The sequence below is a fragment of the Moschus berezovskii genome, chromosome 25, assembly GCF_049115385.1.
Source record: "Moschus berezovskii isolate FMDL1 chromosome 25, NW_MosBer_1.0, whole genome shotgun sequence".
Lineage (NCBI taxonomy): Eukaryota > Metazoa > Chordata > Mammalia > Artiodactyla > Moschidae > Moschus > Moschus berezovskii.
The window spans coordinates 9582119-9597046 of record NC_142484.1 but is presented as its reverse complement, the minus strand read 5'-3'; the positions used below and the strand labels follow the sequence as shown (position 1 = coordinate 9597046).

Here is a 14928-nt window from a genome sequence, read left to right as displayed (position 1 = left end):
TTGCAGAGAAACCTGCTGCAGTTGATGGGGTCACAAAGAGTTGGACATGACTAAGTGACTAAACAGCAGCAGTGGCAGCAAAGGCCCACTGTATAGCTAAGGGACCTATATTCATTATCTTGTAATAACCTATAATGGAAGAGAATCTGAGAAAGAATATAATATATATAATGGAATCATTTTATGTGCATAGCTGTTTTTAATGAAGTGATAGGATGGATCTGGCTGGGAGTGGGGGGCCCCGGGAAAGTATTCTCTGGAAACACAGGTCCAGTAGAGGCCCCTCCCGTCTTCCCCTGGCTGCCATTTCTCTGTTCCTCCTCCTGGTGTGGAGATGCAGGGACTCCGTCCAGCCGCTGCCCCTGCTCGGTTCTCAGGAGGACTGGAGTGGGACCATCTGCTGCTCCTGCTGCTTCTGCCCCGATTTCTCTTTCCATCTACGGGGGAAGGAGAAGCAGGGTGTGGGAGTAGAGATGGGGGATCCTTTTTAGGTTTGTGCTCAGTTGTCCCACTTTATGTCCAAATCTCCTACTGTTTCCAAGAGTTGAGAGTCCCAGAAAGGATTCTAGGGGACTCTGCCTATCTGTGAGAATAGGACCAGGGAAGCCGGAGTCCTGGATTCTGGCCTTGGCTCCACCAGAGTCTAGCTGAATGACCCCAACTAAGTCCCCAGCCTCCCCTGGATCTGTTTTTTACTTTTTTGTTAAATGGACTGGATCAAGGATTTGTGCGGTTCTAGATCTCTGAGGGTCTCGGGGGAAGCCTACCTTTTCTCCAGGTCTTGCAGTGTGTTGGGCAGCGGCAGCCCCAGCATCTCTGACAGGGGGAAGGTGATGGGGCAGGCAGCCACGAGAACCCCTCCATAGATGAAAAAAGGCAGGGAAGGGTAGAGGTCGGAGGTCATGCCCACCAGCAGGCTCAGTTTGTCACATTTACACCTCTCTGCAGAGACATTACTTTGCGAACAAAGTCCGTCTAGTCAAGGCTATGGTTTTTCCCGTGGTCATGTATGGATGTGAGAGTTGGACTGTGAAGAAAGCTGATTGCTGAAGAATTGATGCTTTTGAACTGTGGTGTTGGAGAAGACTCTTGAGAGTCCCTTATACCGCAAAGAGATCCAACCAGTCCATTCTGGGGGAGATCGATCCTGAGTGTTCTTTGGAAGGACTGATGCTAAAGCTGAAACTGAAATACTTTGGCCACTTCATGCGACGAGTTGACTCACTGGAAAAGACTCTGATGCTGGGAAAGGTTGGGGGCGGGAGGAGAAGGGGACGACCGAGAATGAGATGGCTGTATGGCATCACCGACTCTGGACATGAGTTTGAGTGAACTCCGGGAGTTGGTGATGGACAGGGAGGCCTGGCGTGCTGTGATTCATGGGGTCGCGGAGAGTCAGACACGACTGAACTGAACTGAACTGCCTGTAGGGAGGGAGAGCACCCCGGTGAGGCCAGTGAGGTTTGTGGGTGCCCTAACTCTGCCTGTCAATCATGTTTTCTTCTTTCACATCCCTCCCTGGTGGCTTACTTGGCAAAGAATCTGCCTGCAATACAGAAGACGGTAGCTTGACCCCTGGGTCAGGAAGATCCCCTGGAGAAGGGAATGGCAACCCACTCCAGTATTCTTGCCTGGGGAATTCCATGGACGGAGGAGCCTGGTGGGCTGCAGTCCATGGGGTCACAAAGAGTTGGACATGAAGACTCTGATGCTGGGAAGGATTGGGCAGGAGGAGAAGGGGACGACAGAGAATGAGATGGCTGGATGGCATCACCGACTCTGTGGACATGAGTTTGAGTGAACTCCGGGAGTTGGTGATGGACAGGGAGGCCTGGCGTGCTGTGATTCGTGGGGTCGCAAAGAGTTGGACACGACTGAGCGACTGAACTGAACTGAGCAACTAACACTTTCATTTGTTTTTCACAGGAATGCACTTACCCTGGCTGGCTAAAAGGAAAGTTGAGAGTAACTGTTTTCAGAACGCAGAAGCTAGGGTTCCGGTTCCAATTTGAACTTACTGTATAACCGTGAACAAACCCCCAACCAACCTCTTCCCCAAGCTCCAGACACCATATCCAGCTTCCTACCCAACACCTTCATTTTAGGTGTCTAAAAGGCCCCTCACATTTTATATGCCTCCACGTCTGCTCTTCAGTGATTGCCCATCCTGGCACATCGATGGGCACATCGAACCACCCAGTTGCCCAAGTATCTGGTAATCATCCTGATGACTCCTGTTCCCTTAGTTCCCCACGTCCTTGGATGGCTCTTCTTCCAAAGCACATTCAGAATCAGCTGCCTCCTCTCCATCTCCGCAAACACTGCCCACCAGGCTGTGACAGTGGTTAGTCACTCACTCACGTCCCTGTGACCCCCAGGACAGTAGCCCGCCAGGCTCCTCTGTCCATGGGATTCTCCAGGCAAGAACACTGGAGTGGGTAGCCATTCTCTTCTCCAGGTTATCTTCCCAACTCAGGGATCGAACCCGGGTCTCCTGCATCGCAGGGAGATTCTTTACCAACTGAGCCCCAAGGGAAGCCCCAGGTTACGATGAGTCATTTTCACCTTTTGCCAGTGCCATTGCAGTAAGCTCCTGGCCGGTCTTCCCATTTCTACTTTTTTTTTTTAAATTATTTTATTTGACTGTGATGGGTTTTAGTAGTGACACTCGGGATCTTCGATCTTTGTTGCAGCTTGTGGGATCTAGTTCCCTGATCAGGGATCAAACTAGGGCCCCCTGCATTGGGAGGACAGAGTCTTAGCTACTGGACCACCAGGGGAGTTGCCCCATTTCTACTCTGGGCCCTTGCATTCCCAGTCTATTCTCCACGAGGAAGCCAAAGTGATCTTTATTTATTTTTAAAAATTGGACTATAGTTTCTTTGTACTGCTATGTCATTTTCTGCTGTACAGCAAAGTGCACCAGCCATATGTATATCCTGTCTTTTTTGGGATTTCTTTCCTATTTAGGTCATCATAGAGCACCAAGTTGAGTCTCTGTGCTATACAGGAGGTTCTCATTAGTTATCTGTTTATATGCAGTATCAGTAGCGTAGGCCATTCAGGTGTGACTTAAATCAAATTCCTTATGATTATACAGTGGAGGTCGTGAATAGATTCAAGGAGTTAGATCTGATAGACGGAGTGCCTGAAGAACTATGGATGGAGGTTTGTAACACTGTACAGGAGGCAGTGACCAAAAGCATAGCAAAGAAAAATCCAAGAAGGCAAAATGGTTGAGGAAAGAGAAGTGAAAGGTAAAGAAGAAAGGGAAAGATACGTCCAACTGAAAGCTGAGTTCCAGAGAGCAGTGAGGAGAAATAAGAAGACCTTCTTTTTTTTTTTTTTCTTTTGAATTTTTTTCTTTTCTTTTTTTTTTTGCTTATAGTTTCCTTTGCTGTGCAGAAGCTTTTGATTTTAATTAGGTCCCATTTGTTTAATTTTGCTTTTATTTCCAATATTGTGGGAGGTGGGTCATGGAGGATCCTGCTGTGATTTATGTCGGAGAGTGTTTTGCCTACATTCTCCTCTAGGAGTTTTATAGTTTCTGGTCTTACATTTAGATCTTTAATCCATTTTGTTTTATTTTTGTGTATGGTGTTAGGAAGTGTTCTACTTTCATTCTTTTACAAGTGGCTGACCAGTTTTCCCAGCACCACTTGTTAAAGAGACTGTCTTTTCCCCATTTTATATTCTTGCCTCCTTTGTCAAAGATAAGGTGTCCATAGGTGCGTGGATTTATCTCTGGGCTTTCTATTTTGTTCCATTGATCTATATTTCTGTCTTTATGCCAGTACCATACTGTCTTGATGACTGTGGCTTTGTAGTAGAGCCTGAAGTCCGGCAGGTTAATTCCCCCAGTTCCATTTTTCTTCCTCAAGATTGCTTTGGCTATTCGAGGTTTTTTGTATTTCCATACAAGCTGTGAGATTATTTGTTCTAGTTCTGTGAAAAATATCATTGGTAGCTTGATAGGGATTGCATTGAATGTATAAATTACTTTGGGTAGTATACTCATTTTTACAATATTTATTCTTCCAATCCACGAACATGGTATATTTCTCCATCCATTAGTGTCCTCTTTGATTACTTTCACCAGTGTTTTATAGTTTTCTATAGTTCTCTTTTGTTTCTTTAGGTAGATATATTCCTAAATATTTTATTCTTTTCGTTGCAACAGTGAATGGAATAGTTTCCTTAACTTCTCTTTCTATTTTCAAGAAGACCTTCTTTAATGAACAATGCAAAGAAGTAGAGCAAAGCAACAGAGTGGGAAATACTAGAGATCTCTTCAAGAAAATTGGAGATATCAAGGGAACATTTCATGGAAGGGTTGGCATGATAAAGCACGGAAATGGTAAGGACCTAACAGAAGTTGAAGAGATTAAACTCCTCAGTGGCCACAGGACTGGAAAAGGTCAGTTGTATTTCCAATCCCAAAGAAGGGCAATGCCAAAGAATGTCCAAACTATCATACAATTGTGTTCATTTCAGATGCTAGGAAGGTTATGCTCAAAATACTTCAAGCTAGACTTCAGCAGTATGTGAACTGAGAACCTCCAGATGTACAAGCTGGGTTCAGGAAAAGTAGAAAAACCAGAGATCAAATTGCCAACATTTGTTACATCATAGGGAAAGCAAGGGAATTCCAGAAAAACATCTGCTCCTGCTTCATTGACTAAAGCCTTTGACTGTGTGGATCACAAAAAACTGGAAAATTCTTAAAGAGACCACCTTACCTGTCTCCTGAGAAAACTGTATGTGGGTAAATAAACAACAGTTAGAACTGGACATGGAACAGTGGACTGGTTCAAAACTGGGAAAAGAGTGTGTCAAGGCTGTATACTGTCACCCTGCTTATTTAACTTCTATGCAGAGTACATCATGTGAAATGCCTGGCTGTATGAGTCACAAGCTGAAATAAGATTGCCAGGAGAAATATCAACAACCTCAGCTATGCAGATGATGCTACTCTAATGGCAGAAAATGAAGAGGAACTAAAGAGGCTTTTGATGAGGGTGAAAGAGGAGAGTGAAAAAGCTAGCTTAAAACTCAACATTCAAAACACTAAGATCACGGCAGCTGGTCCCATCACTTCATGACAAATAGAAGGGGAGAAGCAATGACAGATTTTATTTTCTTGGGCTCCAAAATCACTGTGGGCAGTGACTACAGCCATGAAATTAAAAGACGCTTGCTCCTTGGAAGGTAAGCTATGACAAACCTAGACAATGTATTAAAAAGCAGAGACATCACTGTGAACAAAGATCCATATGGTTAAAGCTATGGTTTTTCTGGTAGTCATGAATGGATGTGAGAGCTGGATCATAAAGAAGGCTGAGCGTCAAAGAACTGATGCTTTCAAACTATTGCCGGGAGCCAGCGAGGGAAATCTGGCAAAGGTCAACTGGGGAAGAGGCCTGACGGGCAAAGGCTAATCAGGGCTCGAGGAACCCCCTGGACTTACCTGAGCATCTACCCCAAAGAAAACTGGAGTCTGACTGCTTTACTATCTTACGCCTCTTACCAAATCCTCTAATACTTACAGGGGCTTCCCCCCAACCACCTTTCTCTGAAAACATTAATTCAGAGCTGTAGTTTAAAAGTTCTCCTCGGCTTAATAGGAGTGTTCCAATCCAAGCCCCTCTGATAGCTTTCTAACTTGCATGACAAGTTTGTCCGGGCTCTTACAACTATGAGTGTGACTGTTTATAGCCTCCCAGCCATGCAAGGACAGAAAGCCTAATATTCTAAAATACAGGAATCTGTTGAAGAAGTTAAAATCATTAGAGTAGTACTAAAAAAGATTTCATTGTTGAATCAAAGCTTGCTGCAGTTTCCTCTATCTATTGTATCCTTGGAAATATATTAATCACATATAGAGAATATAAGTAGTAGCCTTTGATTTAACCACATCAGATCTTAAGTTAATAAATTCCTTTCTTGCAGCTCACTACACCGGTGCCTTATAGGAATGTAACTTTGTTATGTGTCTAGCACCTGACTCTAGGAAAGTCACCTTAAAAGAATATAAGCCTTTTACTTGCTAACTAACCCATTGTTAGGAGAGAGGGCCATAAACTGTTAGCAGGCCCCCTGGCCAGAAGAGGATGTAAACCACCTAAAACTTTTATCATAAGACACACAAAAATAAGCCCTGATCCTGATAAGGGTCAAGACTGCTGACCCCACGCGATTTTGGTGTGACTCTATACCTCCCTTTCTCTGTTTCTTATGCGCATAACTTAGGGTATAAAAGCAACACTGGAAAATAAAGTTTTGGGCCTTGCTCACTGAAGCTTGGTCTCCCGGTGTCGTTCTTTCTCTTTCTCCATCCTTTTCTCTATTCTCCTTTTTCTGGTTGAGATCCTTGGAGCACTGGGCCCTCTGAGTTTACTTATCTGCCTGGGCTTCTAAGACTCACTCGAGGGGGTGCCCTGGTGGGGTGCCTCCAGCGATTCGAGAGGGCGCCTGCGGCCTACGTAAACAGAGCAAACCCCGTGCTGGGGTTTTATTGGTTTCCAGTGTAAACCAAGGAATCATCAGTCCCTCTCTCTCTCTCTTTCTCTCTCTCTGACACCGACGCCGTTCATCCTGAGGATACCCTGGGTCATATCGAGGCTGGTCCCCGATAAACTATGGTGCTGGAGAAGACTTTTGAGAGTCCCTTGGACTGCAAGGAGATCAAACCAGTCAATCCTAAAGGAAATCAAACTTGAATATTCATCAGAAGGACTGATGCTGAAGCTCCAATGCTTTGGCCACCTGATGCAAAGAGCCAACTCATTGGAAAAGACCCTGATGCTGGGAAGGATTGAGGGCAGGAGGGGAAGGATTGAGGGCAGGAGGAGAAGTGGGTGGCAGAGGATGAGATGGTTAGATAGCATCACTGACTCAATGGACGTGAATTTGGGCAAACTCTGGGAGATAGTGAAGGAAAGGGGAGCCTAGCATGCTGCAGTCCATGGGGTTCCAAAGAGTTGGACACGACTTAGTGACTGGATAACAACAAATAAAACCAATAGTGTATATATGTCAACCCCAAATTCCCACAAAGTGTTCTTTAAAAACTGTAACTCAGATCCTTCCACCCTCTGCTTAAAATGATCAGTGATACCTCATCAGGCTAGAATAAAACCTGACTTCTTTCTAAATTCCTACATGATGGGTCCTGACCACCCAGTTCTTATCTTTTGCCCTATCCCTTTCCTTCCTCATTTATTCTTTACTGTTTGCCTTTGATCCTCACAGAGGAGACCTACCCAGATCATGTTACCTAAAGTACTTACCTAGTCACTCTCTCTTTTTCTACTTTTTTTTTTGAACCCCAGAAGCAGAGGGTTGGGTTAATTATAAAGCTAAGTTCATGACCCTCACCCTCTGTTATCATTTGTACTTGAAAGGCCTTTTTATTCCCCATCTTAATTGTTGAGTCCTGTTTATCAATATAATCATCGTTGTTCAGTTGCTAAGTCGTGTCTGATTCTTTGCAACCCCATGGACTGCAGCACACAAGGCTTCCCTGTCCTTCACTATCTCCCAGAGTTTGCTCACTGAATTCATTAAGTCAGTGATGCCATCCGGCCATCTTATCCTCTGTTGTCCCCTTCTCCTCCTGCCCTCAATTTTTCCCAGCATCAGGGTCTGGTCTTTTCTAGTGAGTTGGCTCTTCACATCAGGCGGCCTATTGGAGCTTCAGCTTCAGCGTCAGTCCTTCCAATGAATATTCACGGTTGAGTTCCTTTAAGATTGAGTGGTTTGATCTTGTTGCAGTCAAAGGGAGTCTCAAGAGTCTTCTCCAGGACCACAATTCGAAAGCATCAACTCTTTGGCATTCACCCTTCTTTATAATCCGACTCTCACATCCGTACATCACTACTAGAAAAACCATAGCTATAATATAATATAATATCGTTATTCTCTCCTAATCCCTTCCTTGCCATAGTCAATTTATTCTATCATGTTTGATGTGCATTTTTAATTTGCATATGTTCTTGTAAAGTATTGTTTCGTGTGCAAATATTTTAATTTACCTAAATGGTAGAGGTAATAGATCATTCTATTTCTCATTTCATTCAGCACTCTTTTTTTTTTTAATTGGAGTATAACTGCTTTACAATGTTGTGTTAGTTCAACACTCTGCTTCAAAGGTGTTTCCATACATATATGTTTACCCACTGCTGCCCAGTCCTCCACAGTGGGCATCTCTCCATGGTTCACCTAAATGTCTAGACTGCTGCCCATCAGCCATGACCTCAAACAACACTGCAGTGAGTGTGTTTGTACATGGATCATGTAGGCATGCCTTTGTGAAAAGTTCTCTAAGAAAAAGCCTAAGAAGGGAATGGTTAGGGCAGTGTGTGTGTGTGTGTGTGTGTGTGTTTGCGCGCCGCCAGTAGTTCTCTAGAATGGCAGCACCAACTTTCATACCCACCAGCGGTGCACGTAGATTAGGTGGGGATTTAGGGGTCCTGTATTCTCTTGTGGCCACCAACAGTTGGCATAATCCAGCTTTTTACTGTTGCCATTTTAATGAGTGCAAAGTGACAATCTCATTCTTCATGTAGTTAATCTTTTGGGTTTCATTGTCTATAAAATGCCCATATATTTATTTCTTTTGTAAAGTTTCTCCTGGAATTCCTTCTCTTTCTTTTTGATTTGTAGGGGTTTCATTTATATTTTTAATATTTGAACTTTGTTAAATGTTGTAAGAACCTCCTCACAATCTACCCTCTGTCTTTTAATATTTTTCCTTTTGCTTGTGGCTTGCTTGTGGAATCTTAGCTCCCTGATCGGGGATTGAACCCAGACCCCAGCAGTAAGAGTGCTGAGTCCTAACCACTGGACCCCTAGGGAATTCCTCTCTGTCTTTTCAATTTGTGCACTGCATCCTTCAATAGGCAGAAGCCCTTTTTGATATAATCGAATCGATGCCGTTGTCATATTTCTCTTTTCCTCTTCCTGTCTGCCCCCTTCCTCCCTCCTCCCCTGCCTCTTTCTCTGTCTTCGTCTGCATCCTTGTCTCCACCTGTATCTATTAGTTTCCAAGCCCTCGCATTAATTCTGTTTGTTTCTTTTTGCACCAAGAAAGCCACAGACATACCATGGCTTTATTACATGTCTTTATAGATGGTGGAGTGAGAGACTTTGCTTTGTTATTTCAGAATTGACTAGCAATTATGGTCTTTTTTCTTCTATATAAATTTTAGAATAAGTTTTTGGAGTTCCTCAAAAATGATCTAATTGAAATTCTGATTAGATTCTGTTGAATTTCTATAAATTTCTAAAAGTTAACTTGACATCTTTATTATGTTATTCTAAACAAGAGTGTGGAATGTCTGTCTCCCCATTTACTAAGATAATCTTTATATCTTAAGAAGGTTTCAGAAAACTTCTCCATGGAAGTCTTGGGTGTCCTCTGTTAATTTCCTGATAACATCTTGCTTTAGGTGCTTTTCTGAATAGTGTCTTCATTTTCAAAGATTTTCTAGGTTATCTTCTGGATTTTTTCTCTAGATTATTGCTTCTAGGGTATAGCTTCTATGTTATTGCTCTTGACATTTGGTAATTTGATTTTGTAACCACCATCCTGCTAAACTCTTTTTATTAGTTTTGTTTATTGATTCTGGTGGCTCAGACGGTGAAGAATCCACCTACAAATCGGGAGGCCTGAGTTTGATTCCTGGGTCAGGAAGATCCTCTGGAGGAGGGCATGGCAACCCACTTTAGTATTCTTGCTTGAAGAATCCCCATGGACAGAAGAGCCTGATGGGCTGAAGTCCATGGGGTTGAAAAGAGTCAGACACGACTGAGCAACTAAGCACACACACATTGATTTTATTGGTTTATTTAGGTTGATGGTCATAATCTCTCTAAATAATGCTGTTGTAAACACTCCTCTTTTAATTTTTTTTCAAGATTTATTTATTTTTGGCTGTGCTGTGTCTTCATTGCTGCACTCAGGCTTTCTCTAGTTGTGGCAAGTGGGGGCTACTCCTTGTTGTAGTGGGGGGCTTTTCATTGCAGTGGCTTCTCTTGTTTCAGAGAATAGGTTCTAGGTGTATGGGATTCCGTAGTGTGGCTCATGGGTTTTAGTTGCTTCATAGCATGTGAAATCTTCCCTGACTAGGGATAGAACCCATGTCCCCTGCCCTGGCAGGTAGATTCCTGTCCATCGTACCACCAGGGAAGACACCAAACTTCTTATTTCTTTTTATTTCTGAATACAGCAGTGTTGTCCAGGATCCCCAGTACTGTGTTAAACAGTGATTCTGAGATCAGAGAGAATGCATATGACTTTCTTCCTTATGTGCGGTGCTTGCTCAGGTACTGTGCTTACCTCTCCAGGCTCCAATTCCCAATTGCCCTTAGATGGTTGGCCTAGTTTTCCCATACTCTTATTCCAGCTCCTTGGTGGAGATTTAAAAATACTTCAACAATATTAAAAAATACTTTATATTTTTTTGGGATTATTGTCAATGTTATTTTGTTACTTTAATGGAAATGGTCTTTTCCTCTCATTGGTTTCCAGAGGCTGTGTACAAATCCTTGTAAATACCTTCTTTTTCTCTTTTCACCTTGTTAATGGTGAAACAAATGACCAGGGGGGGAAAAAATCCAACATAGAAAAATTTATCAGTGTTTCTTTTTTGGTTAGCCTTTTTAAAGAATGTCTTCAGAAATCCTCCCCTCTTCAGCAGAAATTAATTTTTCTTTAAGGTTAAAATATGGATTGCATTTTATTTATTTCTCATATAGGTAAATAGGTGTCCTGTTGGTAGTGGGTGGTTTAGTTGCTGTCATGTCTGACTCTTGCAACCCCATGGACTATAGCCCACCAGGCTCCTCTGTCCATGGGATTTCTCAGGCAAGAATAGTGGAGTGGGTTGTCATTTCCTTCTCCAGGGGATCTTCCCAACCAAGGGATCGAAACTGTGTCTCCTGTGTTGCAGGCAGATTCTTTATTACCGAGCCACAAAGAAAGCCCAGATGTCCTGGTACTAGTTGTTCAATAGTCCAGGCATTATCCAATCACCTGCAGTGTTTTTCCCAGCGGGTCTGTTTTGGGGCTTGCTATTCTTTTCCATTGGACAATTTGTCCCTTCCTGCTCTGGCATCCACTATCTCAATTACTACAATTTTATAGCAAGAATTTATAATATGTCTTAATTTCTGGTAGGGAAAGTCCTTTCCCTCTGTCCTTTTTAAAAAAGTACTTTAGTTGTACTTGGCCCACAGTACTTTTATATACATTTTAGAATTTACCTGCTGGTTTCTTGAAAATATCCATTGGGATTTTGATCAGAATTGATTGAATTTATAAATTAATATTGGAACCATTAACATTTTAATATCAACTTATGTCAATTATGAGTTGATATTATGACATTTCCTATCCCTGCACATAATACATTTATTTACATTTTCTTTAATGTATTTAAAAGATATAGGAATTAAAAAAAATCTCTTTTGGAAGAGTAGAGACTGCAATTGATTATTTATTTATAACATTTATTTATTTATTTGGTTGAACCAGGACTTAGTTGCAGCACATGAACTCTTAGTTGAGGCTTGTGGGATCTGGTCCCCTGACCCAGGGTTGAACCTGGGCACCCTGCATTGAGAGGGTGGAGTCTTAGCCCTTGGACCATGAGGGAAGTCCCTTGATCTTTCATTTACCGACCTTGTATCCAGTCACCTTGCCAAACTTTACTATGTCTAATGATTTTAGATTTTTATATGTATATCTTAAAATTAATTTTCATTGGAGTATAGTTGACTTCCAATGTGATGATTCTGCTATATGCAAAGAGAATCAGCAAAGTTATACATATACATATATCCACTCTATTTTAGATTCTGTTCTCGTATAGGTCATTCCAGAGTATTGAGTAGAGTTCCCTGTGTTGTACAGTAGGTTCTTAATAGTTATCTATTTTATATACAGACAGCTACATCCTCCTTAAGTAGTGATAGCTTTGATTTTTCCTTTCCAGTCCTATTTCTTTTGTTATTCTTATCCCAGGCACTGATCACACTCTCTAGGATGATGTTGAATAGAGAGGGAGATAGCAGGCATATTGGTCTTATTCCCAAATGTAAAGAGAATGTTTCTGAAGTTTCACCATTAATAATAATATTTGTTGTGGATTTTTGGTAGATGTTTCTATTAAGTTAATTTTTCTTCTATTGTTGTTTGACTAACACTGTTTTTAATGGATGTTAATTAAACAATTTTTTTTGATGTGGACCATTTTAAAGTCTTTATTGGATTTTGTTTCTGTTTTATATTTTGATGTTTTGACTGTGAGGCATGTGGGATCTTAGTTTCCTGATCAGGGATGGAACCTGTACCCCCTGCATTGAAAGGTGAAGTCTTAACCACTGCACTACCAGGGAAGTCCCTGGATGTTAATTTTTATTAAAAGTTTTATTTTATTTTATTTTATTTGGATGATAATCTGTTAATATGGTGATATATATATATATATATGTTGTTTTTTTTTTTTCCGTGCCCCATGACATGTGGGACCATAGTTCCTAACAGGAGATTGAACCTGTGCCCCCTGCAGTGGAAGCTCAGTCTTAGCCACTGGACTGCCAGGGAAGTCCTTAATGTATTTTTAAATGTAAAACCATTCTTGCTTTCTTGAGATCAACTTTCATTGATCATGTATAATCTTTTTTTATACATCACTGAATTCATTTTTCTAATATTTTGTTTAGGATTTTTGTATCTGTTTATGAGTAATATTGGCCTGTTATCTTCATTTCATAACTAATCTCCTTTGATTTCAGTATCACCTTGCTTCACAGAATGCAGTTGACGTAGTTTCCCTATTTCTCTGTTTTGGAGAATCATTTATGTAACATTGGAAGGCTTGGTCCTTGAAAATGTGGTGGAACTCACCTGTATTAATATCTGGGCTGGGTGTTTTTTTTTTTGAGATGAGATTTTAAAGTTTATTATTAAAATTTTTAATTTATTCTAGAATTAGTTTCCTATATTATTTTTAAAAAGAATTTGTCAATTTAATCTAAATTTAGAATTTATCAGTATAGACTTGTTTATAAATTTTTTGCATTTTTAATTACATAATTAAATTTTTGCATCTTGAATACTCTAGATCTATTGTTCAGTTTTTTATTCCCAATATTTATTCATGTCTAGTCTTTTAAAAAATTTATTATTATTACCAGGTATTTGCCCATTTCATTGGTATTTTCAAAGATTGACTTTTTGTTTTGACTCTCTTTCATACATTTATTTTCTATTTAATCTATTTCTGGTACTATTATTATTTGTGTTTTATAGTTAAGATGACTGAGCATTTGGACTAGTTACCTTTTATACCAGAGCCATATTCTTTTTTTGACTGCACCATGTGACCTGCAGGATCTTAATTCCCCAAGCAGGAATTGAACCTGGGGTCCTGGAAGTGAAAGTGTTGAGTCCTAACCACTGGACCATTGGGGAATTCCGGGCCATATTCTTAACTATTGTACTTTTTTTTGCTCTTAAAGTCTATTTTGACCTCTCTATCTACCTGTTTTCTGGTTAATATTTGCCTACTATATCCTTCTGTATTTCTCCACATTTAAGATTTTCATGGTCTCATGTTTTAGATGGGTCTCTTGTAAACTACATGAATTAGATAAAATCCACTTGGGTTATCTGTCTTTTAACTGGTAGGTTTAATCTGTTTAAAAATACATAGAAATGAGAATAAATTAAAGACAAAAAGGAAGATGGTACTAGTAACTCAAAACATATCAGTCAATACAATAAATGTAAACAGATTAAACCTACCAGATAATCCAAGTTGATTTTATCTAGTTCATGTAGTTTACACTTGAACTAGATAAAATCATGAACTAGATAAAAAAAACCTAGATTAAAAAAATCTGTCTCTTAACTGGTAGGTTTAATCTGTTTACATTTATTGTATCCACTGATGTATTTTGAATTACTAGTTCAGTTCAGTTCAATCACTCAGTTGTGTCTGACTCTCCACGACCCCATGAATCACAGCACGCCAGGCCTCCCTGTCCATCACCAACTCCCGGAGTTCACTCAAACTCATGTCCACAGAGTCGGTGATGCCATCCAGCCATCTCATTCTCTGTCGTCCCCTTCTCCTCCCGCCCCCAACCTTTCCCAGCATCAGAGTCTTTTCCAGTGAGTCAACTCATCGCATGAGGTGGCCAAAGTATTGCAGTTTCAGCTTTAGCATCAGTCCTTCCAATGAACACCCAGGATTGATCTCCTTTAGAATGGACTGGTTGGATCTCCTTGCAGTCCAAGGGACTCTCAAGAGTCTTCTCCAACACCACAGTTCAAAAGCATCAATTCTTCGGCGATCAGCTTTCTTCACAGTCCAACTCTCACATCCATACATGACCACGGGAAAAACCATAGCCTTGACTAGATGGACCTTGGTTGGCAAAGTAATGTCTCTGTTTTTTAATATGCTATCTAGGTTGGTCATAACTTTCCATCCAAGGAGTAAGCGTCTTTTAATTTCATGGCTGCAGTCAGCATCTGCAGTGATTTTGGAGCCCAAAAAAATAAAGTCTGACACTGTTTCCACTGTTTTTCCATCTATTTCCCATGAAGTGATGGGACCAGATGCCATGATCTTCGTTTTCTGAATGTTGAGCTTCAAACCAACCTTTTCACTCTCCTCTTTCACTTTCATCAAGAGGCTTTTGAGTTCCTCTTCACTTTCTGCCATAAGGGTGGTGTCATCTGCATATCTAAGGTTATTGATATTTCTCCCAGCAATCTTGATTCCAGCTTGTGCTTCTTCCAGCCCAACATTCCTCATGATGTACTCTGCATATAAGTTAAATAAGCAAGGTGACAATGTACAGCCTTGACATACTCCTTTTCCTATTTGGAACCAGTCTGTTGTTCCATGTACAGTT

General features: G+C 41.0%; 1 pseudogene; it reads right to left on the bottom strand.

Moving 5' to 3' along the window:
• Positions 1-373: 373 nt before the first annotated feature.
• The window catches only part of LOC129548448 (solute carrier family 22 member 6-like), a 31629-nt pseudogene continuing 17074 nt past the window's right edge, over positions 374-14928 (bottom strand).